Below are 5,528 nucleotides of genomic sequence, written 5' to 3' on the forward strand. Positions count from 1 at the left end.
GGCAGACAGTAATGGAGCTGACTTCGGTATTAGGGGTAAGTATGAATAAAGCAACGGAAGTAATAGATTGCGTTTTTTAAATTATGTCAGGATTAGAAACCGAGCGTTTACCTAGCGTGTCAACGTGTAAAAATGTAACACTAGAGGCGAGACATGTATCCTTGCAGCAGATTAAAAGTAGGTTGATAGAGGAAGACAACCTTACTCTTACAACAGACGGTACAAGTAAACTGGGACACAAATTCGAAACCGCTGGGGTTTGTTTTTCTGATGGGACTAGGCTACATTTAGGTCTTAGAGAGCAAGCATCCGACTCTGCCCAATGCACTTTCGACACAATTGTTGAAATGGTGCATGATGTAGTCAACACAGTGCATGTAGAGGACGATACGGGTGGGCTCTCAGACAGGATCTTTTCTAAAATTACTAATTTGGTAGGCGATAGAGCAAGTACTGAGAAGAAATTTAATGAAATACTCTTTCAGTACCGTATGCAAATATTGCCAGAAATAGTCGATGGACAACTCAGTTACCTGACTCAGAAAAGTCTAAACTTGCTGTAGTCAATGAATTGTTTTGTGGAATGCATGTCATTGATGGACTGGCACATCAAACAGGTGTTACTTTAGATATGTGGGAGACACTAGTTTTTAAGGGAGATAAGGTAGGTTGCGTTAAGTTAGATTCAACCCTTAAATCAGGGGGGGAGAGCGGTACCGTGAGGCTCATCCGTTCTGTTTGTAAGACCGTGCAGGAGCGCGGCTGTGAGAAGAGTGGCAAACCCGTCCAGTTCAGAACCTTCTTGTTTAATAAGCACGGTTCTGATCATGTTCCATTGGTTCCATTCAAAGGTAACCGTATTAATGTAATGTTCCATAATGCAGCAGGAGTTTACTATCTTTACCCTGACTTCTTGGAATTTACACGGTTATCTCAAAATTAGAACAGGTTAGTTCATACTGTCCATGCTGACCTTAATATTGGTCAGTTTATAGCAGGTTGTTGGGCATTAAGGCTCATCTCCAAACAGGTAACAGAACCGTTCTGGAGAGTTCTTTCCAAGTAAGAACATGTATTAGCAATGAATGATAGGTATAGAACGCTTGTTTTAAAGCTTAGAGAGTGGCAGGCAGACAGCAGGCAGTTTATGAAGGGTGAGGTCACTCTGTTTGAGGATGTAGACATCCACAGAGGACCCATCTTAGATAAGTTGTTGGAGTCAACGTCAGAAGAGTTTGATGCTATGACTCAACGAGTTCTAGAACTTGTATTTGCTAGTTTAGTGAAAGTTTGCTGTAGGTTGGTAGCGGACCACTTGGAACATGGACGGTATGATGATGTGTCTGAAGATCAGTATCATGTCCTCAGATCAGTGCCCAAAACAAATGTTTCGTGTGAAAGGGATTTTACATTTAGTCATTTTTTTAGCAGACGCTCTTATCCAGAGCGACTTACAGTAACTACAGAGACATTACCCCGGAGGCAAGTAGGGTGAAGTGCCTTGCCCAAGGACACAACGTCAATTGGCACGGCGGGGAATCGATCCGTCAACCTTCTGATTACTAGCCCGACTCACTCACCGCTCAGCCATCTGACTCCCGATAACACACTATTGACATTCAACGTTGAATCAATATTTGATTATTTGATTAGATCAAAGTTCAGGGCAAGTAAAATAGCATTAGAGGGTATGGTCATGTTTAAGCAGAATAGGTCCTGGGAATGGTTGTCAGGATTAGATCCAGATAGAGGAGCTGAAGTTTTCGCCTCAGCTCGGACATCTGTGAAAGGGCAGAGGGCACTGTTCTGTGAAAGAATGCATAGAATTAGAGAAGATTGCATGTGCTTAGAGACCAACAGCATAGACAGGTAGTTAGAGAGGTTCAAGCAGTGCGCAGGAAACAACAGCTCACTCTTGAACTTGGTAAGTATGGTGGCCTATGGACAAGCGAGTTAGAGGTTAATGGACAGGTGAGATTTAGTGAGAGATTTAATACTAGCAGTAGTTGCTCAGTTAAAGTTCCGTCGTCTACCAAACATCGTTGACTTGTAATCTAATGTCATAATAACTCCAACAAAGATAATGTATTCGTGAGTAATGATTATTTTAACGATTGAAAACAGATGCATCATAGACCGCTGTAGTATGTGTTGCCCGGGCAACAGAAGCTAATGTCATGATGCTAATTCTTCAATGAAATAGTAGACTACTGTTTCCGAAAGTAGATGTACCTCCTTAACAATATTAGCTTATATTTTACTTTACACATTACAATTGTGTGTCATATCTCGAAGTAAAATGAGCAAATAGTTATAACCCAGGACTCTTGTGTCGATTCTGCAGCTGCCTTGCAGTAAAGCAGTTATGTTACGTTTCGTGACATTAGTGACGTTAGTGGCGTCAGTGACTGTGGCTAGCAAGTTAGCCACCGTTAGCTTCACTTTTCACCACAAAAACGTAATTTCAATTTAAACCGTGCAACGGAACGTAAATCCCATTACAAGCAACTCAATGGCTACCAAGACGAAACGTTTGACACCAAGGTTGTCTATGTAGTCCAAATATTAACAACGTTTTAGGCGGGCAAAAATAAATATTAATAAGATTAGGACTGTGAAAAATAACGCATTAAGATTAAATTACAGGATTCATCCGTAATTTTTGTTTAACGCATTTAACGTCATATAACCACAATTCCACCCAATCTGCATCTTCTGGATGAGAAGTTTGTGTTAAAAAAAAACTAAGATGGAACATCCAATAAAACCAAAGTGATATGCACACTCTGCGGCAGGGCTCCAGACTACGACCAAATGGTCGCATTTTGCGACCAGTTTTTGAGACAGCGCAAGCATTTTTTACAAGCACTCGCGCATGTGCGACCTACAAGTTTTGAATTCATTGGGTGTGCACAATGTCAGCACACGTTAGCAACAACGCATAGATACGACGTTCTAGTAAGACAGCGATATCAGCTTTCCTTCTGCATTAGTACCGTAGCTTAAAGTCGAGGAAAGTTGAGGCTATTTTTCGTTAGGTTCCTATAAACCTAGCTAAAAGTCTTGGAAAGTTTAGGATATTTTTCGCTAGGTTCCTACGAACATGTCTTAATCTGCCAGACAAGTGGGTGCCCCTTCGTTCTTTTGGTGAGCAGTTTCACGACTCCTTCTTACCCGGCGTCATGGAGCCTAGCAGCTAAATAAATAAATAAAAATATTTATTTAGCACTAGCGTTGCTACTGAATCCCTGCCTGTGTTTGAGCTGTTGTGCTGTTATACTCGGCAAGTATCGTGTTGGGGTGTCGGAGGACTGATCGAAAAGTGCATCATACATTTAAGTCATTTTGCTAAAACTTGCATGTACAGTACGTAATGTCACACTAAATAATGTATATAAACTCAAGCTTATATGGTTTGCGCAGGGGCGATTCTAGGATCAGACCTTTAGGGGTGCTCAGCCCCCAATGAGAATGTGACATGAATACAGTGCCTTGCAAAAGTGCTAAACGTAAACCCCCTTGCTAATATAAATCCCTAATTTCACTGGATAACAATTAATACATTTATATATCATTATGCAAAATATTGAATGAAAAAACCATCTTCATGAACTACCAGCATCAAATGATAATAAACAATATATTTAAGAAAATATAAAACAAATATTAGGAGTGCTTGAGCACTCCTAAAAAGGATCTAAAATTGCCACTGAATTGTACCCTCTCCAGTTACATTAATAAATGCATTGCAGGTCAATATAAGGTGTGCCCCTTAATTTTCTGCTTGCGTTCCTTAAATTTTCAGTCAGGGGCTACTGTGCTCCTAGTAAAAAGAGTTAGTCTGGAGCCCTGCTCTGCGGGAAGACGTTATCGCTCTGGATAAGAGCGTCTGCTTAATGACTGAAGGCTAAATGACTGAATGTTATCGTTTCACTGAAGCAATACCAGCCTAAAGTAACCTATACCACCTCAACGCGAGGCATGCGTTAGTCTGCGAGGGGAGTTCAAGTGGAATGCGCCAAACCACCTTCACTGAACAGCGTAGGGCCCTCACTAAGTCTGCCTGTGACAAGGTGACTAGCTCAGTTGCCAAATGTTTTGCAAAAAGCTGTAGACCGATTGATATTTGTGAGGACGAGGGGTTCACCAAAGTTTTGCGAGTGGCAACGGGTGACTCGAACATCAAGGTACCGCAAAATCAAAGACGCACACTAATGACAACAATTCGGAAAATCGGTAATATGTAATTAATCATGATTAATCCACAGAAACCTGTGATTAATTCGATTACAATTTTTAATCATTTCACAGCCCTAAATAATATATATATGAGATAACAATGGTTGTGCCCTTTCCGAAGGCAAAGCTCACCCAATGACTCATTTGGTTGTTAGAATGAGCAAATAAATTGGTCCATTGTAATAAACATACTTACGGTAATTTAAATGGATAGTATATACTGAAAGTTTTGGAACACTGTGACCTAGTCATGATGTTCCGAACAACGCCGGATGTCGCAGTTTTTTTTATATTTTGACGTATATTATTGGTTCATCATCATATCAATCATAGCTCAGAAAGTTGTCAAGCGTTTTCCGTTGCAGCCTCATTTAAAGTCGCTATACGTTCAAGTTTGTACGGAACACTGTGAGTGTACAGTACCGCAAAATAATATTCGACCTGGCAGAACAGATTGCCTGCATTTTCGCAGTAACATGACACCCCAATAAATTAAGACCCATCCAATCTGAATTTAAGACAATTTAAGACTTTTTAATCTTTAGATACGTGAGTTTTAAATACTTCTGACGCTTCCACCAGAGTGAGTTATTTTTCCAAAACGGAAGCTAGCTAGCTGTAGTTAGCTTCCATTACCTAGCAACCTAGCTTAATACTCGTAGCAATGCTCCTACCTACTTGTGTTACTTGTTAGCCTCCTAATTGTTCAATTTGAAGCCATACTATAGACCAATTATTTGTTTGTAAACAATCGGGATGCGCGCGCACTGTGGCTGCAGAAAACTGGGAAAGGATAGCATTTTAAATGGAAAAGAACCACACGGATAATAAAAATAGTTAGATTTAAAAAGTCCAAAAGCGTCGAGGAGGACATGCCTATAGGAGAGAAAGCGATTATCCAATGATCTGTCTCATCAGAATTTTGATTTGGGTCACGAAAGTCTTGAAATTTGAGTGAGAATGTCGCCCGGTACACACCGCATAGTCGAGCGGCAACCATGTCTTCACGTCATGTCACCAAGTTCATAATTTTACACTTTAACAGTCAATTCTACATTTAAAAAGTCGAGCAGGGCAGCTTTCAAGAGATATGGAAATTCTGCTTTTAGTCAGCTGGTCCGATTATTTTTCTGATTTGTTTAAACTGGCAATCTGAGTGAGACTACATCCCAGTTACACTGTTTTGACGTTGGCCTCAGTCAGACTCGCTCACTGGCAGTGTGCACAATGTTGTATTTCACTCCATTCTACACCAGAAACGTCAGGGAGGACTGCCTAATGTAGATACG

The sequence above is a fragment of the Hypomesus transpacificus genome, unplaced genomic scaffold (genome assembly GCF_021917145.1).
Source record: "Hypomesus transpacificus isolate Combined female unplaced genomic scaffold, fHypTra1 scaffold_146, whole genome shotgun sequence".
In the NCBI taxonomy this organism is placed as follows: domain Eukaryota; kingdom Metazoa; phylum Chordata; class Actinopteri; order Osmeriformes; family Osmeridae; genus Hypomesus; species Hypomesus transpacificus.